The sequence below is a fragment of the Sceloporus undulatus genome, chromosome 3 (assembly GCF_019175285.1).
Source record: "Sceloporus undulatus isolate JIND9_A2432 ecotype Alabama chromosome 3, SceUnd_v1.1, whole genome shotgun sequence".
Lineage (NCBI taxonomy): Eukaryota > Metazoa > Chordata > Lepidosauria > Squamata > Phrynosomatidae > Sceloporus > Sceloporus undulatus.
Window position 1 is genome coordinate 189369696 of NC_056524.1, and position 23838 is coordinate 189393533.

General features: G+C 40.4%; 1 protein-coding gene across 1 annotated transcript in view; it reads right to left on the minus strand.

The window, feature by feature from the left end:
* The window catches only part of PTPRE (protein tyrosine phosphatase receptor type E), a 159726-nt gene that overhangs the window by 106107 nt on the left and 29781 nt on the right, over positions 1-23838 (minus strand). The gene's annotated exons all lie outside the window — the stretch shown is intronic.

Below are 23838 nucleotides of genomic sequence, written 5' to 3' on the forward strand. Positions count from 1 at the left end.
AACAAAATAACTAGAATAATCAATGACCATCAGCACAGTTTAAAAGGCCATTGTGTAAAAACATATCTTCACACACTTCTTAAATCCATGAAAGGAGGAAGTGGCTGCCACTCTGTGGAGAGTGCATTCAACAATATGGGTGAAAGCCCTCTCCCACATACCCCCCAAGCAGGCTTCTGCCAGTGAAGGTATTCTCAAGAGATCTTAATGAGATAAAAAGGTGATATCCTCTACCCCAGTCCATCTGCTCACTGCCAGACAAGAGTGCTTGAATGACTTTTTTAAAGACATTATCACACAGAGAAAAAAGACAGGAGAGAAGCAGGATGCTCCTCAGATTGTGCTCAGATAATCTCTTCAAACTATGCTGACTGCAATCCTGGGAATCTGTTTTTCTAACTGTACAGTCAGCCCTCCATATCCATGGAATCCACCATGTACAGCTTGGAAATATTCCAAAACACATTTCCCAAAAGCAAACTTTGATTTTGCTATTTTGTATAGGGGACACCATTTTACTACACCATTGTATACAATGGGACTTGAGCATCCACCAATTCTGGCATCCACATGGGATTGTATAACCAAACCCTAGCTGATAACAAGGACCCACTGTACTTTCCTCAGACATAGTTCTTTCTGTGCTCTTCACCTTTGATCTCCCAGAGTTAGAGATATTAATATCTGACTATTTCATTCTCACAAAGATAAACATTTTCCTCTATTTTTCACCACTGTGGAGAAAATGAATGTTTCTGTACAGTTCTCACCCAGTATTCACACCTCCTGAAGTGTTTTGAGAAATTATTTTGTGCAGAAATACACATTTTGTGTATACAAATTATTGTTGGTTCTTGATAGTCAGACAGTTTTTTGTGCAAGGTGGGGGGGGGACTCCAGTGATATTGCACAAGGAAAATAATACACAATGAAAATATTACACAAATAATTCCACAATAAATCTTGCACAGAAAACAGCAATATTGCACAAATTGCAAATAGAAGGGAAAAACTGTGCAAAATTCTTGCCAGTGCATCATTCTGTCTGACTGAGGTCCAAAACACACTGCAGAAATAATCTAGTTTGAGACTGCCCTGGCTCAGTGCTAGGGAATCCTGGGTATTATAGTTTGTTGTGGCACCACAGCTCTCTGACAGAAGGCTAAATGTCTCAAAAAAATTACAGTTCCCAGAATTCCCTTGTATTCAGCCAGGGCAATTAAAGCAGTCTCAAACTTGATTATTTCTGCAGTGTATTTTGGACCTGAGTTTTCATTTTTCAGCCAGGAATCAAATAACAGTACTGTAAATATTTTATTTCAGTGCCTAATCTGTGCCAAAAGAGACATCAGTGTTTGAAATCTTTTGCAATAAAGACCAAATAAGTAACTGGTTTGCGTTGATCTCCTCTTAGGTTCAGTTTTAAAGTGATTTTCATTCAATCAACCCTGAACTGGGCGGGGGGGGGATTAATTAACCAAAATCAAGCATTATCAATTATGTTATTGTCTGTCCTACCAAAATAATTCCATTTGGAACCTAGGACCCTCTCACACTACATAGAGAATAGAATCTTTATTACCAACACACTACACACCTCACACCACATAATTATAGCACTATGATTCTTCTTTTCCTTCCATCTTTCCAGCCTATGGAATCCTGGGATTGGAAATTTTGGGGAGTAATTAAAATTCTTTGTCAGAGAGCTCTAGACCTTCACTAAACTGCAAATCCCAGGATTCCACAGGATGTTGCCCCATCAGTTAAAGTGACATTGCAATGCTACAATTTTGTAGCATAAAAGGGCTGCTAATTTAAGGGCCTGAACAGACAGGCCAAAATGAAGCTGCTTCGGGTCACTTTGGAGGTATGCTTTTTAAATGACATGCACATCTTAAGAGGCCAGAAGCTGCACCAAAGCTGTGTTCCAGTGCTTAGAGAGTGGCTTTGGCACGGTTTCTGGCCTTTTAGGACGCATGCATCCTTTAAACAGCATACCTCCAAAGTGACCCGAAGCAGCTTTATTTTGGCCTGTCTGTTCAGACCCTTAGCTAAAACAAGCTTTTAAAGCAAGTTGTGCTAGTTCTTTTCAATCAGACTATGGAGAAAATAGAACAAGGAATCAGGTCACAAAGCACTGCAGAGAGGGAGAGAGATATGAATCTAAACATTTAATCTAGAGCCACATACTTATTTTGTGCTGAATTCTAGAGAGAATTCATCCATCGTGGAAGGCACTGTACTTGCACAGTATTCGGTGAAATCATTTCAGCTGATTATGCTGCACATCAAAAGCCACAGAACCAAAACTCATTTAACACCCATTCCCCATTCTGAAGATTAACACACTGCAAATAGTTCCAGTAACCAACCGAATTCAATAAAACTAATTAGTTTTTCTCCCTGCACTCTGACAGAGCTGCCCTCATTTCCAGCTGTATTCTTTTATCTGCCTCCTTCCGTTCCCAAATCCCTCAGCCACTGACCTTCAATTTGAAGGTGCAAATGGCCAGCACAAACAATTACAGAGGCGATTTTGCAGACCATTACGCCAGACCAAACCGTTTAGGTACAATCACACATATACTCTTCACTGAAACCTTAAAACATCAATGTAGGTACGCAGTATTTTCTGTAAGACAAATACATATAGATATATGAAACTAGTCCAATACTGGAAGGTAAAAGAAAAGGCTGAAGTTTAAACATTGCCTTTCCTGTTAACACATGAAGAACTTTCTCTTCTTTTTAAGAATCTCTGAAGAAGACTGGAAATGAATGTGGAGAATATCTCTCATGATGAAAACCTGGTTCCTACTGATTCTGTTATAGTCCATCTCATCAACTATTTAACAGTGAGTCAAACGATATATAAATCTCAGTGATTCATTGTGGCTATTATAGTAGAGACAACCAACAGAACTCACACTGCTTTGTATAGTTTGATTTAAAAAAAACATTGTATACAATATTGTCCAGATGATATTTTATTCCTAAAACTTTTGTGTGTATGTATCCAGGGCTAATGACACATCAGGGGATGGAGAACATCTTATAATGGCCATGCCAATTGACACTGCTCAGAAATAAAAATATTCTGATTTATGATATTTGAGAACACAGAAGTAATAATTGATTATAGGATCTGTCTTTTTAACTCAGTAATTATATGTGGAATCTAAAGTATTACAAGAAGATATAGATATTAATTCATAGCTGTCAGGATAGCAAGTTATCATACAATGAAAAAAGAAGCACCTGTCTCTGTGGGACTTGTAACACAAATATAATACAAAAATATTATCAAGAATAGTGAAACTAGGGAAGAAAATACCAATTTTATTGGAACATGCTTATTGTTAACACTGTGTTGGAACAATAAGGTACAGGATAATGTTCTTTTTTATAAATATGGAATATGCTGCCCACCGAGCTCCGCTCGACTACCACCCTGGCCCAATTCAGGAAGGACTTAAAAACCTTCCTGTTCCAACAGGCATTCCCCGACTAAAAATCCTGTGGGCCTCCCTCCTCTTCCGTGGCCAAGAGGTTGGGCTAAGGAGTTTTTAATTCTGTTAGTTTTATTGATTGTTTTTATTGATTGTATGGTTAGCCTGTGTAGTTGTATCTTTTTATATTGTTTATGGCACCACCGTTTTTTAACCTATGTTGTAAGCCGCCCTGATCTTGGGAAGTAGCGGGATATAAATAAAATTTTATTATTATTATATTATTATTTTTCACTGTTATATTTTAATATTAGAATTAGAATATTAGAAAAATATTGAAATTTTTTTTTTAACTTTAGTAAGTAATGTTTTAGTTCTATCTTTTAGTTCTATTAGTTTCCGGGCACAGTACAAGGTGTTGGTTATAACCTTTAAAGCCCTACATGGCTTGGGTCCAACATATTTGAGGGATCGCCTGCTTCCATATAATCCGCCCTGCATCCTCAGGTCCTCTGGGAGGAATCTATTGCAGCCTTTAAAAACCAGACTAAGTGCTACCTCCCAGAGGGCTTTCTCTGCAATTGCTCCCAAACTATGGAAAGGCCTGCCGGACGAGATCCGTCAAATTGCCAGCTTAGACAGCTTTTAAAAAGCTGTCAAGACGGCTCTCTTCCGGCAGACCTTTCCTGAATAAAAGTGCTCGGCCACAGAATGACTGCCCCCCACATCATGTATCAGCCCACCGCTCTGTCCTTGCTGTATTTTTATTGTGTTTTAAATAGATGTTTTAAATTGTAACTTGTTTAATCCTGTTTTAAGGGGGGAATATGGGATATAAATTTGTAAATGTGGATTTTAATGTGTTCTAAGCCGCTTTGATTGTCCTGTCACAGAAAAGCGGGATATAAATAAAAGTTTTATTATTTATTTATTTAATTGATTATTTTTTAAATTATTGTAAGCCACCTTAAATCCCATTTTGGGAGAAATGAAGCATATACATCCAATAAATAATATTTATTACAGCTATTAAAAACTTCATTTGTTCAGGCTAATGTTGAAGTCACATAGTTTACAAATAGCATAAACATACACACTGCACATACCTCTAGCTTTTTATGCATGCCAAAATTATGTTCACACAGAAGATAAGCCTCAATGGCTTTTTTACATTATGTATTGAGCCCCTCATTCTAAAAGCTAAATGTATTCCCTCTCTCCACCCCTCCTCCTTATACACACATACTGGTCAGAAAGAAATGAAGGATGCTATTAGTGAACTTCCTTGTCCTTAACAGATGTTTCCTGGCAAGAGCATGTGCATTGAACAATGATGACATAGAAAGTAACGATATACAAAAAAGTAGTGACATTTAACCTAGTCAGGTGCCTTATTTCTCCCTGGATTAAGTAATTAATCCCTGGATTATTTCTCCCTGGATTAAGTAAAATGAATATCCAAGACTTAAACATGTTCTATTTCTTCAGAGTGCAGGACTTGAAAAATTACACTTAGAAAATATAATAATAATAAATTATTATTATTATTATTATTATTATTATTATTATTATTATATTATATTAATATATTATGTTATTATTATCATTCTGCTTTTTCACAAAGGAATCAAAGCGGATTCCAACAGTATAAATAAAACATCAAACAATTAGAAATTACAATTTGAAAAAAACCAAAAACCTTTTCGCCCTCAAACAGAGAAAATCTATCTCTCAGTTAGAGAGCCAGCGTGGTTTGAATGTTGGACTATGACTCTGGAGACCAGGGTTCAAATCCCAATTCGGCTACAGAAATGCACTGGGTAACCTTGGGCAAGTTGCATTCTTTCAGTCTCAGATGATGGTAATTGCAAACCTCCTCTAAAGAAATTTGTCAAGAAAACCCGATTATAGATTTGCCTTAGAGTCACCAGGGGGCTGTACAGACTAACAGTATGACACATACACCAACACCACTCCCAAGCCGGCATCACACCACCCACCTGCCACACTACAGATGGTATTACCGCACTCCTTTGATGCAGCGTTCCCATGCCGCATGCCAAAAGGAGTGCAGAAAAGTGCTGCTGCAGTGGCATGGGTGCCCTTTTTCCGAGCCAAAAAGAAGCGGCATTTTGCCACTTCTTTTTGGCCCGGAAAAATGCTGGATCTGGTGCTCAAAGGAGCGGCAGCAAGCCACTCCTTCAAAGTGGATTGTTTTGCCCCCAGAAGTTGAGAATGACTTGAAGGCACAAAACAATGAGATAATGAAAATATTTACCTGGACAATCTTCCACCACTTGGTTGATGTACCTTTTAAAACAGGCCTCCCGCATCTTTTTGGGATTGTGGGAACATATGGAATTTGGTGACCATGCTATGGGCACAACTATAAAAAAGCTGCCACTACAGGAGTGGCTGACCATGAAATAGCTCCTGTGGGCATTTGGCCAATCACAATTTTTATTATTGCTTGGTTTTTGTTTTGTTTTTTTAAAATAGAATAGTTTTAAATTGTTTAATGTTCTATTTTTATGCAACCCTGAATTCTCACAATTATTTTTATTTAATAAATAAATAAATCTAAGGCACATTATTAAAACCTAATGATTTTTTTCCTCATTTATTCATGAAATGCCAACAAAATCACCATCAAATTGCCTAACGTGTCTTCAGTGTCTTCAGTTTCCAAAGGGTTGTCTGTTTCATCATAAAGAAGGGGGAAAAAGGAGTCTTATGGCATATTTAACGTACCAGACCTACCCAGTTGAGTATCTAATGTCCCAAAGTTATGCCAGGCCACTTTTTCTTGTGACTTTAGGAAGCCCTCCCACTTGGAACTTTTTTTGTAATTTTCATTTTAAATGGATACAACAACTGGGATAGGAACCAAAAACATTATGCCAAATTTTGAGGCAGCTATCATAATTTCTTGTGTTAGTTAAAGCTACCCCCTTTTTTGTTTGGAGTAAGCTCCATCTTTGTGAATTCATCATGAAAATCAGCACTGCAGTTTGGAAAATAACAAAAAAGCAAAACAAAACAACAAAAAACTCCAATTTTGCGGCATCTAGCATGATCCCAATGAGTTATGCCTGTCAAAGATATACAGATTATCTTTTATTATTATAGATCAGCTCTACTCAAAGTGATGGTCCGTGAACTGGTACCAGTCCATGAGTGTAACGGGCTCTGGCCCATCTCCTGCTTTTGAGTAGAAACTGAAACCCCCAAATTTTATCTATCAGACACTACCTGATGTTGCTGAGGGGTTTAACTTGCACTCTTCCCACCTCTGACTCTGCAGTGCAGATACAGCCACAGTCATATTCAGCCAAGGTTAGAAAAAAAAAACATAAGCCCTAATGTGAGTAGCTGCACATTACTACTCTACTCATAGTACTGATAGTGCTCTGAGTCTCTGAACTTTCATGATAAGCTGGGAGTCTGCACCTCTTTGTCCAGCCTATGGCCAAACTTCCCTAGGGATGACAAGGCAGGCAATACCTCCCCTACCTCTCCATGAGACCTCTTCAAAGTCTCCTAGCCTCTAGTCTCAGGGGAGGTTCAGATGGGCCAAAAGCTCCAGTCTGCCCCCAGCTTCAAGTCATCTAGTTTAGACAATGTAGGCCAAAACTTCTGGGGCCCAATCCTCTCTATGCAGACACGGATCCAATCTGACCTCGGGATAAACAGCCTTTACATTAGGGTAAAATATCTCTGGTTTTGTGCAGAGTTTCTAAGAAACTCCATGGCAAAATCAGGCTATTCAGACAGCCCCTCGTGCACTCCTTACACTTTCAGCAGTCGATTCAACTGACCCCCCCCCCCCCCCGCCCCATGTGATGCAGAAACGGGTCATCTAGACACATGGATGCAGCCAGGTGCCCTGTTTCAGAGATGGTGACTGGAGGGCTTCTCAGTTGGATCGACCACTGGAAAGGTAAGATGCCAGCTACAGATACTGGCGAAACATCAGGAATAAACTCTTCTAGAACATGGCCACATAGCCCAAAAGACCCACAACAAACTATGGATGCCGGCCATGAAAGCCTTTGACTTCACATTGCATTTAATTTTGTTTACAAAGGGGTATATTACACACATGTGTGTATACAAAGATGATTTATGACTTCTTTTTCTGCTGTCAAGAGAGATCCACTAATTCAGAGAGCTCTAACTTTTACCTAAAGGCTGTAGAAATGCTGGCAATGCAAGTTTTCCGTGTGCATATTGTCTGTCTCTTTTTGTTCTCCCTCATTTTCCTTTTTTGACACTTCTGCTGCTCCATGTCACTCCATCTTTTTCTCCACTAGCATTTCTAGCATTGCAATAATTTCTAGAATTGCAGTAGTTTAAAACTTCAGATGAGCATTAGGAAAGAAAGTTTAGACATCCAAACAAAAGGAGCAATCAGTTAGCAAGACAACACTGATGCAGTAAATATAAAAGTGGTGGACGCAAACATTTTCAATGTCTCACTCTTAGCAACGCTAGAAACTGGGAGACTGAAGGAAAGAATTTATTGTAGAGCAAAGGTTTTCTTGGGGGGGGGGGGAGGAAGGAAATGCCCTTATTTTACCCGCCCCCATGCCTACACGACAGATTGCCTCCTGATACCTGATAATTCCAGCTACCTCACTATAGATCATCACTTCTTCCAAGATTATTAGGAATGGCTCTTTTCTTTCCTTCCTTTTCTCCTGCCCTCCCTCCCGTCTTCTTTTATACTTCTTTAAAAACATATATTATTAAACAGCCAGGTGCACAACACAATGCTATCCTCCAGTAATTTCATTTCCTGTAGATTAAATTACAAAATATGTTAATATATATCTTGAGAGTTTTAAAAAATCAACAACAACATGGGCATATCTGCATGCTACATATAAAAATTAAGATGAGATTTGGTTCTGGTGATGCCTTTAGGGCCCATATAGGGCCCAGAGGCATTCTCAGAAAATAAAAGACAACAAGCAACTGAAACATTGGGTGGCACTTCACTTTGCAGTACATTCAGCTGTAAGATTTAATACCTACTATCCCATGCATGAATCTAAATGGGTTTAACATCTTCATGCCAGCACTACACACTTAAGACAGCTGCCAGCACAGAAATGTAATAAACACTTGGATTGACATGCAAAGTAAGTGGTTTTTAAACATTGAACCTGCCACATAAAGTACTATGACAAATGAGCCTCTTTCAGTGGCACTGATAGGAAAAACTATACACTGAAATCATTTTAGATGTGAAAACACACTTTTATTCCAGCTAAAGAGATCAACAATGTCTCTGAATAAAGAAAATTTAATTTATTCTTCAAAACAAGAAAAGGGCTTTTATCTTAAAGGTCAAACAATAATAGCTGAAATGATTGTTTCTGGCCAAGATCCTGTAGTGCACAGGAAAACAGTTCTGCAAGTTGCCACTCGCAAGTCAACACCTCTAGACTTATTGTTGAGCTGCTGCAAACCCCCATCACTGGTAGAGAGTGGGCAGGGAGAACAGATTGGAGAAACATCTGGGTATGTGGCCTCACTGGATATGATCCACTGAGAACTACCACGGTTCTCTGGAGTACTCAGCAGATGATGTAATCATTCTGTGTTTGGCTAGTATAGGATATACCCAGATGCTTCTCTGATCCCTACCCCCACCCCACACTCTCCACCAGTTACAGAATACTCAGGGAGAGCTGCAACAGCTCAACAACTGGGGTGGGATTTAGATGTTGCTTCCACACAGTGGCATCACTAGGGCATGGGGGGGGGGGGCTCTCACCAGGTGACACCCCAGAAGAGGAGTGAAAACTGGTTGGACCCTCCCCTTGTGCCGACGGGGCAGCCTCAGGGAGGCCAAGCAAGCTCCTGGCCATGCTGTCCTGTCCTCCTCCTCATGAGAGAATGACAGGGCAGTCTGAGGGAAGCGAAGCACACCTGTGTCATCCCATCTTTTTCCTCATGAGGAGAAGGATGGGGCAGCCCAAGGGAGGCTGAGTGTGCTGCCCTGGAAGCCTTATCTCCAGAGCCCTGCCCCCTGCACTAGGTGACAACGGGGCAGGCCACCACTGCATCCACAATGACCCCCTCTTCCAAGAAAAAGATATATGGAGGTGTAAGTTGGATTTATGCCACCAGTCTCTATATGTTAGTACAATTTTAAAATACTACATAATGTATGGGACATTAGTAAGAAATATTAAACAGAATGTATTTTAACATTTCCAACATTTTTCTCACTAAAATGTATTTTAATTAATCTTCTTTCAACTTAAAGTTAAGATAAGAGTGAGAAAATATCCAGCTTTTAATCTTCCCCTTCTTTTCGCTTGAACCCAAGGACTAATGAAACCTAGTACAAAAGCCTAGAACTACAGAATTTTAAGACCAAGATTTTGTTTTGAGTAGCAGAACTGAACAGAGCTTATTTTTCTTCCATACAAATATAATTAGAGGTACTAATTTGCTTTTGCTGTTGTTAATCAGGAATTTTAAACCCATGATTATTTAATTTCTAAGTTATCCAGAGATCTGCCAGTACTTCGTAATTTATTTTCTACCCAACTCTGAGTTAAGTCACTATCACAGCAAGGGTATATCCCTTACATATTTCTTTTTTTAATTTTTAAAATTTGTTTTCAAACTATGACAATCAAACCATTATAAAAACAGCAATCAAATATTAACTTTGCAGTTCAACCAAAATGAAATGTGACATAAGAAAACAAAATGTGGATGATGTGTTCTCAAACCATTGAGATGAAAGAAATAACTTCCTGCTGCTTCTGTGAAAATTGTTGTTATGAGCCTTCCTGTATGACATTTTCCTAAAAGCCTAGGTAGTAGTCTGGTGGTTTTAGGTGTTATACATTAATCCCTTTTCAGCTCCATCATGAATCCTGTTAGTTTCATGATGCCCCATCTTCCCTGCCTCCCATCCCATTGCTTTGCTTGCCTGTCCACCACCCATTGAGACCCAGAAAGGGCTGTCAGGGGGGCAGTCAGATGGTCTGTTGGGCAAGCAAGACAGTGAGAGGGAACAGAAGGGGTGCCATGCCTCCTTCTCCATTGCCTTGGCTCCCATGGCCAAGAGAACCACAGCAGTGGTGAAAAATGGCCAGGTGCCAGCAGCAGCATCACATACCATCACCCCACAGCAGGAGAAGGACCCAACAAGGTGTCACCTTAGTGAGTTGTCACCCAATGCAGTCCAGACACACCCTCACCCTCCTAGTGACACCTCTACCTTCAGACTACAGTATGTGTATATGAAACACAAATGAATTTCAGGTTTAAACCTGGGTCCCATCTCCAAGATATCTCATTATGTATATGCAAGTATTCTAAAATCCAAAAACTAAATAAAATCCAAAATGCTTCAGGTCCCAAGCATTTTGGATAAGGGGGACAACCTGTATTTGTTTACGAGTGAAAAAAAGTAGAAATGTTGCAGTTTAATTTTGAGAGCAGGATTAGTGATCAAGTAGAAACCCCATATCAAGAAATATGTAGGCATTATCTCTGGATGGCCTTGGCAAGTTTGACACAGAGAGTACAGTTTAGTCAACAACTCTGATACACAGAAGGGAGTGATATTCTTGGTCCCTTTCCCCAATTTTAATTAAAAGAATGGTATCTATGGGGAACAAGGTAACATAATAGATTGGCATAATATCATTATTTTAGTAGTGATGGGAAACAATTCACAGAGCTCTTGTTTCCAAATGACACTGAAATATACTGTTCTACAGTGTGCATCTTTTTTTTAATAAGAAAACTCAATGAATTAGCAGTTAAGCCTTCCTACATCTCCTAAATTTATAGTTGCCATGTTTTATTTAAACTTTCTGGCATATTTCTGATCCATGTTCCCTTTTATTTTCATCAGCATAATGTTGGTAAGCACTCTTATTTTATACAAAATTTGAAAAGCTAGTGAACACAACAAACAAAAATGGTATTGTTTGTAGTAGTGTGTCATTACTACAGTATTGGCTTATGCTTTGTTACATCTGCATCAGTATTTCTTTATTCATTATATTAATATTCCACCTTTTTGCCAAAAGTGCCATTCTAAGGCAGTTACCAAGAATACCGTAAATGAAATAACAGCTCAATTTAAAATATACATGTGTTAAAACAGAATTAAAAACACACCAATAAAAAGAAATAAATAGAGCCCAAGACATTAATATCCACCACTACCTCCTTTTTTTTCAGGCAACAAGCCAGCTGAAATGCCCAAAGCATAATGCCTTAACAGGTAAAGCCTGCTCTTATTTGGATTAAAGCTTCAATTTGTTTACCCTCACCCAGTCCATCAACACCAGACAGTTAGATTTAGTTTAACAACTAGAACAGCTAGATGGAAAGGAGAGATAGATTCTTGGGAACAGATGCTGATTTGCCTCATAGCCTTTGCAAAATCCCAGTTCTATCACACTGAAGTACTGTGACTCTTTCAAGTAACATCACAGAATTGTCAGGGATACATGCCAGGGATACATGCACTTGTTCCCTGTATCCCAACTTAATGTTTCACTTTTCATAGCCACAATGGAGGTTATCACACAGAGGCTTACCACGGCTAAAACATGGCTAAATTGTCCCTAAAGTACAAAAGTGTGATAGCCAGACGCGCTTGTTTCCCATTATTAAATCATCAGGGAGGCATCCCGCTCCTCTCCCGTCATCAAAGCATTTCCAGTTCTTCAATAACAGAAAGGGTGCCTCCCTCATGATTTAATAACGGGAAACAAGCGTAACTGGCGATCACACCCTCGTGCTTTAGGGATGATTTAGCCATGGTAGGCCTCTGTGTGATAATCTCCAATGTTATACCCAATAGGTTTGTACCCTTTGCCTATCCTTCCATTGCAGTGACAAAGAATTCTGGTGGCACAGTGGTTAAATGCCTTGTGAGTGCAATACCAGCCAGGAACTCTGGTTCGACTCAGCCTGGCATCCTTCTGAGATCACTAAAATGAGTACCCAGCTTGTTGGGGGCAAGCCCATGATACTACAACCCCCTCTGCCCTTTCTTTTGGTGGTCTCTCCTTCACCCACACTCTATGGCTAAACAGAATTATTACAAATCATTGATCTCTGCCAATGAGAGGCGCCCGCAGTGTTTGTTCTCCATCTTCAACACTTTGCTTAAACCTCCCTCTCCTCCTGTCTCTTCAACATTCTCTCCTAATGACTTTGCTAATTATTTCATCTCTAAGATTTCCACTATTCGCTCTGAGATAGTCCCTCCCAATTCTTCTTCTGCTCATAATCTTCTACCACCCTCGCCTAACAAATTTTCTGTGTTCCCTCCTGCCTCTTTGGATGAACTCTCTACACTTCTGAACTCTTCCAAACCTGCTACCTGTCCTCTTGATCCAATTCCTACTCGTCTTCTAATCTCTATAGCTCCCTCCTTTCTGCCCTCGCTTCTCCATATCTTCAACCTCTCTCTCTCTACAGGCTCCTTCCCCTCGGACTTCAAACATGCTCTCATTTCCCCAATTCTGAAAAAACCTTCTCTTGACCCCTCCTCCTTGTCTAGCTATCGTCCGATTTCTCTTCTTCCCTTTCTTTCTAAGGTTTTGGAACGGGTTGTCTATTCGCGCTGTCTTGAGTTTCTTAAAGCCAATTCCATCCTCGATCCCTTTCAGTCTGGCTTCCGCCCAAGGCATTCTACAGAGACAGCTCTCACCAAGATCTCGAATGACCTTTTACAGGCCAAGGCTAATGGCCTTTACTCTGTTCTCATCTTTCTTGATCTGTCTGCAGCCTTTGACACCGTTGATCACTGTCTTCTAGTTGATATACTCTCTGACCTTGGGTTCTCAGACTCTGTTCTCGACTGGTTTAGATCTTACTTGTCTGGCAGATCTTTTGCAGTGGTTGCAGGAGGTCAGACTTCATCTCCTGTTCCCTTATCTGTTGGAGTTCCCCAGGGCTCTGTTCTGGGTCCCCTTCTGTTTTCTCTCTACACACTGTCCTTAGGAAAACTCATCAGCTCTTTTGGCTTTTCCTACCATCTGTATGCCGATGACACCCAGCTGTATCTTTCCGCCCCTGACCTTTCTCCAAGGCTTAAACAGCAAGTTTCGTCTTGCCTCACAGCTGTCTTGCAGTGGATGCGCCATCGGCGCTTGAAGCTCAACATGTCCAAGACGGAGCTTCTTTTCTTTCCTCCTAAGCCCACCCTTCAACACTCCTTTTCTGTCTCTGTGGACAACATTTCTATTCAACCAGTCCAGCAAGCCCGCAGTCTTAGTTTTATCTTTGACTCTTCTCTGTCGTGTATCCCTCAGATCCAGACCACAGCCAAGGCTTGTAGATTCTTTTTGTACAACATTGCCAAAATCCGACCATATCTCTCCACCTCTACTGCCAAGATCCTGGTCCATGCCCTAGTGGTCTCACGACTTGATTACTGTAATGTCCTCCTGGCTGGGCTTCCTCTTTCTCACCTCCGTCCTTTAATCTCTGTTCAGCATTCAGCTGCACGCATTATCACTTCCACCCACCGCTCTGACCACATCTCTCCTGTCTTGGCATCCCTTCACTGGCTCCCCCTCCCTTTCCGCATTCAGTATAAGTTCCTGCTGTCCACGTTTAAAGCCCTTCATGGACTGGCCCCTCCCTACTTATCAGACCTTCTTTCTCCTCACCTCTCCACTCAGGCCCTCCGTTCTGGTAGTCAAGGTCTGCTGTCTCAGCCCAGGATTTCCTCTGCCCCATCCCGGATTCGCCCCTTTTCACTCGCTGCCCCTCACTCCTGGAACCTTCTTCCCCCACAAGCAAGAGCCATCACTTCTTTAACCAGCTTCAAAACGGAGTTGAAAACTATCCTGTTCAGAGAAGCCTTCCCAGGCATTGCATAATTGTCACTTACTATTTGATGTTCTTTTGGTGCCTGTTTATCAAACCATTTCCTGTATTGCTATGTACCATATATTCATTATCCTACTTGAGAGTATGTATTTTCCCTGGAAAATGATTAACCATCCATTATGAAGCCTCGCCCTCCCTCCAGTCCATCTGCCTTGGTCCAGGCCTCGGAGGTAGAGAGGAACTGCTAGACCTCTTACCCTTTCCCTCCACCACTCCCTTCTCCTTCTGTGTCTTGTCTTTTTAGATTGTAAGCCCGAGGGCAGGGAATCGTCTAACTAAAAGATTGTATGTACAGCGCTGTGTAAATTTACAGCGCTTCATAAATAAAGGTTAATAATAATAATAATAATAATAATAATAATAATAATAATAATAAATAGCTTACACATTGTAAACTGCTTAGGGAGTGCTTAAGTGCACTGATAAGCAGTATAGAAATGTATTTGCCATTGCTAGGTATCAATTAGCCTGTGCCCAAACAAAGGCTGCATCTACGCTACAGAATGAACGCACTTTGGCACTGCTTTAAGTGCCACGGCTCATTACTATGGAATTCTGGAATTTGAAGCTTTATAAGATTGTTAGTCTTCTCTGGTGCCACAACAAATTACAAATCCCAGGTTTCCACAGGATGGGGCCATGATAGTTAGGGCGGTATCAAACTACATTACTTCCATAGTGTGGCAGCAGCCAGAGACTGTGTGTCCTTCTTCCCTCCTTTTATACAGAATGCATTCAAAATGTTTGGGATTTATCCAAAGCTTTACTTCCTTCACCTTTCTACATGACAGGGTCAGCTCTGGACAACGTAAATATTATTATAGTTATACACAAACACATGTGGTTTAAAAGACCTACCATTTATTTGCCATCTTTTGGGGTGTACATCTTACAAAAAATTACCTTGCAGCTGCAGACAAGTCTACATAGGGACCACCAAATGCAATGTCCAAACACAAATCAAGGAACATGAAAGATAATGCAGACTGCGTCAACCAGAAAAATCAACTGTAGCAGAACACGCTATAAACCATCCTGGGCATAAAATGCTGTTTGAAAACATTGATATTCTGGACCATGTCAACAACTATCAGGTCAGAATGCACAGGGAAGCCATTGAAATCCACAAACACTTGGACAACTTCAACGGGAAAGAAGAAACCTTTAAAGTAAACAAAGTTTGGCTACCAGTCCTGCTAAATAGCAAAATCACGACTCAGCAAATGCAAATGAGAAACCAAACAGGGTCAGGGGCTTTCCCAGCAGAAAATGATCACTAATTAAGCAGATGCTAATCCTCTTTGCATATCCTCCCATCCTGAGGCTTTGCCACCAACAACACAACAATACACAGATTATCATGGGAATCATACCTCCCTACCCAGGGTCAAACAGTATATACAGTGGGACTTTGTTATCCTCTGGGGTTTGGTTCCAGGAACCCCCGTGAATAACAAGTCCCATTAAATACAATGGCATAGCAAAATGGTGTCCCTTATATAAAATGGGAAAATCCCATATTGAGAGGGTTCCTAGGAGTCAGTTCAGCAACATCTGAAGGGCTAAATTTCCCCCTGAACTGATTTTCCATTAAAATTTACTGGCCGATTCGGAATTAGGAATGCAAAAACCTACCTGCTGGAAGAAGGCAAAACACAATTTTAGGTAATCCCAGTAGTGCCTAAACTGAGTCACAGAGGTTCTCCAGGGTCTAAAGCAGAAATCTTTCTCATAAACTAATTTTTTAAATCATCAGTGCCAAGGAGAACTACTGCAACCTGTGCACACAGTGTTTTTTCTGCCTTTAAAATTTATACTCTTCCCTGCCTGAACACAAATGTTCAAAACTACTGTGGTTGTAATAATCCACATCCCTCACTACCCATGCAAATAATGATGCATACTTATTCTGTCATGGGCTTTGCATTCAACCTATATTCTAAGATCCTTCATTTCATTTCCATTGTTATAAATCATTCTTTAGGGAATACAATTAGTATATGTCAAAAGAGTCCTGAGAGTCAGCATGGTGTAGTAGTTTGTGTGTTGTAATAGGATACTGGAATACCAGGATTCAAAATCTCTTCTCAGACATGGAAACCCACTGAGTGACTCTGGATCACATTCGCTCAGCCTATGAGGAAGGCAATGGTAAATTCCTCTGAAAAAAGATTTTGCTGAGGAAAAACCCACAACATGTTCACTTTAGTGTTAGGGTAAGTGAGACATGACTTGAAGGCACACACCAAGAAAGAGGAGGAGGAGAAGGAGTGTCATCCAGGGGTCATGAAGCCTATCAAATGTATCTGGATAGATGTGCAGATGTTGGAAAGAGCCATCACTGGGATCAGTGGGGCACTGCTTTGATTGTGCTGCAGACGTATGTCTCTGTGCTGAGCCACTGCCTAAACATACCTGTGGCTTTGGCTATGTCTCTTGCGCTGTCAGAGAGGGGCACAACATCAATTTAGTAAGTGCCAATTATGAAAAGGTTCTTTATCTAAATGCATGAATTATTGACCTCATATACTACTAAATTTCATTTCTCTTACTCCTCTTTGGGATGTGATCCAATACATCCTGTCCAGTTTATTGATCCTTCTCTGTATTTATTATATTTTCTAAGTTGGTCCAGGTTCCAAGTATATTCAAGGTATATTCCATACAGCCATTATTTATCATACTTTTCAATATGCATAAACCAAGCCCATATCACAGACTGCTTCTACTTTATCTCACTCTCAAAATGGGTTGGTCATGCAGGGTGAGATGTTAAAGTGGGTACATGGGGTGTGGATTTTACAAAGCATATGCAATGTCATTTTTTTTTTGGTTGTTGTTGTCTCCAATTTATGGAGATCCTAAGGCAGCCTTTTAGAGACCGAGTGCCCAAACTGAGTGGCGTTCCCATACCGGGTGTCAACCAGTACAGGGATGGGACTTCTTGGGAGTGGGAATTCTGCTTTCCAGGGACAGAACTTCTGCCTTTTGGGGGGCAGGACTTCCGGGGGTGGGACTTCTGGTTGGAAAACCCAAGGCACTCTTTCAGCCTCAGACTAGCAATAGCAACCCCCCCCCCATGACACTTGCCAAGCAAACACCATGATAGTTTCACCTCAGGGTCAACATAAGTTGGAAACGACTTGAAGACACCACACATACAAGTCACACTCTCTCAGCCTCAGAGGATGTCAATGGAAATCCCTCTCTGACAAAATTTGCCCCATAATAGTTTCACCTTAGGGTTGCTAGGAACAACCACTCGGAAGGGTGCTCTGGGCCCATAAGCTGAAAATGATTTGGAGGCACATAACAACAAGCATAACATAACACAGAAAGCACAGCACAATAACGAGAACAAAGAGATCCAGCAGTTTCAGTGTGCATCTCTGGAGACCAGGGTTCGAATATCAGCTCAGCCACTGGGAGACCTTGGACAATTCACTCTCTCAGCCTCAGAGGAAGGCAATGGCAAACCTCCTCTGAGGAATGTCAAGAAAGCCCTATGGATGGCTTTCATTACACCTCATTAAACTACAGTTCCCAGAATGCCATAGCATAGCAAGGTGTAGGCCTTTGGCTGGAAGGACCAGAGTTTCCAGCCGGGAGGGGCGTGCAGCACCTCTCCTTATCTCAGCTCAGTTTTCCACAGGAGAACTGGGCAGCAGCAAGGAGCTGGGCCAGCTGTGTGTGCCTCCTCACTCCTCCTTGCTGTGGCCCAGATCTCCCAAGGCAAACCTTGGACAAGGAGCCGAGCCAAGCATGCACAACCTACTCCCCACCCCTACTTGCTGTGGCTGCCATGTGCCACAGGTTTGCCACCATGGCCCTAAGGCAACCCTATCATCCCCCTCCCCCAAAGATTTGTGCAGAGGAGAGTTTGTGACTTGTCCGGTGAGTTACCATGGCTGAGTGAGAATTGGAACTCTGCTCTCCAGAGTCATGCTGGCTCTCCTTTTAGAAATGTCCTTGTAGACATGCAAAAATAGCCGTGTAGTTCTTATTACAACAATGATGTGCTTAAAGCTTCATCAACTTCATATTTCATTCCTCCAGGCCACTTAAAAGAAATTATTGAATCAAAAGGCTTTGGATAAATACTACAAGTTACTTTTCCCCTTTTTCAAAGCTGAAGAATTGCACACTGTCTTTAATCTGTTCCTTAACTCTCTCGCATGACACGGGCAGATTGATATGATTACATAATTGATATGGAATCAATTTGCTAAAAGCCAGATGGATTAGATACACTGCATTTCACTTGCACAGAAAACATAAAAAGAAACATGGTATTAATGTCATACTATTCCACATATTCTTTCCGTTAACATTTGACTCTAGAGTCATACTTGGCACTGAGCTTAACCTAACAAAAATCTGTTAACTATCCGGATCATTTTTATTTTGTTAGTGAGGCTTGGATCTCAAAGGCATTAATAGTCTGTTCTTACACATGTTTGTTCATAAGAAATGTCCAATAAGCTCAGTGAGCTTGCTTCCAAGTAGCTGTGGGGTGGATTGCCTGTAAAGTTTGATTTCTTTGGAAAGTGCCTAAGCAGCAGAAGCAATGTGAATTGCAAGAGTAAACACATCTGGCACAGCTTGTGACTGATGTAGATGCTGTCATTTTTCTGGCATCTATATTGTAATGGTACACATTGGATTCCATGCAGATTGCAAAGCCTTTTGAAGCACAAAGATATTATGGTTCTCACTGCAGATAAACAGCCTGGAGACATGACACCCTTTCCTGGGCATCTAGTTAGGATTATCTAACTATTTAAGATCAGATGTCAACCAAGAGAATGGTTTTAAATTAAGATTTCCAGATTCATAGACTAAACTTTTAATTCACTCTCTACATAACTGTGCACACTGACAAAGAACTTGATGGGATCCCTGAAAAAAAATAAAAAGACAGTTTCAGGCTTTTATTCAGGATATCAACATTTATGTCTTATATACCAACTAATTTCACAGAGGGTGATAATCCAATCAGATATTAAAAATAAATATTTCTTAATGTGTGTAAACCCTAAACACATGTTGCTGTGAAAAACAGCTTGTGTGAAGCACAAAATTCTGAAGTTTAGAGGTTTTCCTTCTGTGATGAACATTTTTTAAAGCACATATTTCTGACTGCTGTGCCTGTTATAACAAGAAACAGTTCTTTTTCTGCCCAAGAGGAGAGAGGGTATCAGGAAGAATAGAGACAGATGTTTGAATGCCACATGAAGTATGAAACTGTCAACACCTAGGAGGAGAAAAGTACCTACTTTTTGCATGCAGTTTAGAAACTGCATTTATTTCATTGGCACATTTGGGAGAAGCATCTCTCAGATGTTTACAATATGGCCTGTCCCATAGGTGAATAGGCTGTGAAGCTATGCCAACTTGCTGTTTTTGCCAGATTATCTGGGGTGTCTCCTGCTGCTTACTTGGCCAGATAAGCATCTGTTATCTTTGGCTGAGCATGAAGTAATGAAATATGAAACTCACAGCACTTCTGGCAGAAATATCAGTGCCAGAGATTCTGGATATTGAATCAGGAATGTCTGAGACAGAGACCCTGGAAGTTTTCTAATATCGAGCAGTGCCCCACAAAACATGAACTCAGCATCCCCAAAGGTTAAGAATATTGCTCATACAGTACATGAAAGATAATGAAATAGTTTAGTTCATGATAGGTTCATCATTGAATCTCTGTACAATGGAGAGTTTATGGAAGCAGCAAGAATAACATAATCTTGAACAACAACAACAACAACAATAATAATAATTTTATTTGTAACCCGCTTTTCCAACTTGTATGATGAAAGCGGCCTTTAAAACAGGCCATACATGTCCTAGCCTCTCTGGTGGGGAAAATCAGAGGGAGGGAGGGAGGGAGAAGGAAAGAGAGGGGGAGAAAGTCCACATTCAGAAAGTAAGCATTGGATATTTAAAGAATTATTGTTGTTGTTGTTGCTGCTGCTGTTGTTACTGTGTGCCTCCTAGTCATTTCTGACTTATGGTAACCCTAAGGCAAACCTAACTTAGAGTTTTCTTGGCAAGTTTCTTCAGCAGGGGTTTACTGTTGCCATACTCTGAGGCTGAGAGAGTGTGAAATGTGAGAAAGGGATGCAATTGGGTACATCACTCCAGTCTGACTGGTTTGGAGCTATACTCATCCAGCCCAGCCTATAAAACAGTAACCTATAATACAGTATCTTGCACTACAGCAAGAACCACATCATCAGGCTAATGTGCCACAAGTCCACAACAATACTTAGGATTAGGGATATGGACAATCCATGTCTGTAGCACTGAGCAACCAGGCATCATCAAAGACCAAAGGCTGGGAAGGTCATGAGCAATGTCTATAGAGCAATTCCATGGAAACATGAGAAACTCAAATAGTTTCCTTATATGTGAATGTTTGTATTTGTACCTCATCAAAAACCAGTGTAAAAATCATTTGTGAAAATAGCCTGAGTGGTCACGTTGGAAAAGACAATAATGTTAAATTCAAAGTAAGGCAGACAATTTGGATCTCAAAATACAGGCATCTCAAAATAGCGAAGTACCTCAGCACAAGTACCAAAGACCAAAAAGAATTATTTTCATATTAACAACTGAATATTAGCATCTATTCTCCCATACTCTCTCTACTGAGGAAATTCTGTGAACCCATCATGAATACTTCCTCCACACAAAATAACACAGCTGTATTCATTTACGAAACAAAAACAGCACTGTAGGAAAATATGCTGCTCTTCATTCTGGTGTGTTATCAGTCCAACAAAAAGGGTAATGTTAAAACTAGAAAGCATGATATCTAGAAAGGTCAAACACTTCTTGAATGATTCTCTACCACTTATGTGATATATCTAAACTTTACCATGATGCCTCTATTACCACAGTGAATTTAAATAGACTGTAGTGACATGACTATGAGTTAGCCTAGGCTTCAATGTGGGAACTAGTTAAAAAGAGCTAAGGCAAACCTTTAACAAGATTGTTGAAGAAACCAAAAAATATCAAATATAAGTGAAAACAATGATGACTAGAGTGTGTTTGCACATATATTTTTTCTTCTGTAAGGGGAACTTGTTTATCACATTGTGGTACTGTGTGATGCTATTTTAAAATGGTTAGAAAATATCCACATAACAAACAGAGACAAACTGTGTTTGTATACTGGAAGTTACAAGTAGCTTGCTCCTCCTACCCCCAATCTGGATTCATCAAATCTGATGAAGTAAATGTCTGCCGAACCGATAAATTACCTGGTATCAGGGGAATCAAACACACTTCCAGACCATGACTACTGGATAGCTTATTTTTCAATCCCTACCAGCATATCTATCACTAAAATGGAAAGTTCATATGTAAATAGAGTGCCAGTAGCATGTAAGATCCAAGGCTGGGCCAGCCTGGATTTAGAAAAAATGCTGCAGTTGAATGTGGGACCAGTTAGCTTGATGGGGTCATTTGGTCCCACATATACCATCTTGACATACTGATCATCAATTAAAGACCTGTTCTGGGTGTCCCATCCAATTGACTATAGCACAAACTGTTTAAACATTTGAAGGGATGTCATACTGAGGAGGGAGCCAACTTGTTTTCTGCTGCTCCGGAGACTAGGACCCAGAACAATGGGTGAAAGCTCCAGGAAAAGAGATTCCACCTCAACATTAGGAGGTACTTCCTGACAGTAAGGGCTGTTTGACAGTGGAACAAACTCCCTCGGAGTGTAGTGGAGTCTCCTTCCTTGGAGGTCTTTAAGCAAAGGCCTGTCAGGGATGCTTTGATTGTGATTTCCTGCATGACAGGGGGTTGGTCTCTTCCAACGCTATGATTCTATGAGTCTATGGCCCCATACAGACAGGCCAAAATAAAACTGCTTCCAGTCACTTTGGAGGTATGCTGTTTCAATGATGCATACATACTAAGAGTCTGGAAGCAGCGCCAAAGGCATGATCTAGTCCTAAGGACTAGAGCGCAGCTTTGGCGTAGCTTCTGGGCTCTTAGTATGCATGCATCATTGAAACAGCATGCCTCCAAAGTGACCCAAAGCAGCATAGGCCTGTCTGCATAGGGCCTATGATTCTGTGAAACCTCCCGAAGAAATAACCTTTTCAGTTGTAGATTGCCCTCCCTATAAAGACTTGCCTAATATGTAAATCATTTTGAGCATCCATTAATCCTTTCTACTAATTTTGTTTCCTGTTGCTCTATTCTGATTTCGATTTTATATCTGTGTCCTATTGCTCTTTATGGTGTTACATTTTAAAAATAAACCAGTCATTGACCATGTAAATAAGGAAATAAATAAGCTACCCACTATATTTTCACTGAAAATAAGACTGCAGTATAGTGTACAGTAGTATGTGTATGTGCTGGATGTGTGCATATATGCACACATATACAGTATGAAGGTATGAACAAGAGAGAGACTAGAAGAAGCTTTGGAGATCAAACAAGCAGCAGTGGGGAAATTTGGATCAGGAATGCATTACCAGGGAAGAGTTACTCCCTCCCCCTCTGGTATTGTCCTGTTGCAAACTAAACATATAAAAGAGCTACTCGCCCTGAAGTATGGAGAAATCCCCCATATCTGCATGTATAATTTAATGCCTTGAATTCCAGCAGAATATTATATAACAGGCCTTTGTTTGATATACCCCTTACAGCCCCACCCACCCACTTCCAAATCCCCCAACATATCAAAGGAGATTTTGAAACTGTGTAGGGAGATGGAAAATTGCTTTCATCCACATTCTGCTAATGGGAGCAATTCCATTGTCTTGAGGAACCAAGTGGTTACAAAACAGTGCTAAATGAACAATGTGCCACCTGGAAGCCATTTTTATAACAACCAATTTAGTTCCCACACATGTGAAGGTAATAAACTTTTATTTCTACCACTTTATAGCCTAGAATCGATCCTACCATGTTGTTGTTGTGATGCCAGCACTTCACAGCCTAGTTGCTACCATGTTGTGCCTATAATGTATTATGTGGCTATAATGCTCATGGATTCTAGGAATATAATTCTTTGCTAATTTTCTTCTCAAGGAAAGAAACAAGTAATTTTAGCAATTCTCTTCCCAGTGAAACAAAATCTTTGAAAATTGTATAATTTGCACACTATCTGCAGTTTAGGACTTATTCCGCACAAAATTTACATATAGTTGTTTAGCACAGGAAACAGCATTTCATGCGCAGAAAGCAGCATTTTCTGCAAAGAAAATGTAATTTTCAACCACTGCAATTTTTGTTCAGAATAAGTCCCAAACTGTGAACATTTTCATCAGTCTAGGACTGTTCTCATCAGGGTTTCTCAATTCATGTTTTTCAACAATTTTTGCAATATTTTCAAATATATTTCCCACCCCTAATGGGCTCTTTTTGCATTCCTTCGCATTCAGCCTGCTTCCAGTGATTAATTTCATCATATTCAATACTTGTCTGCCAAGCAAAGTCTAAAGTTTCTTCTACTCCAGATGTT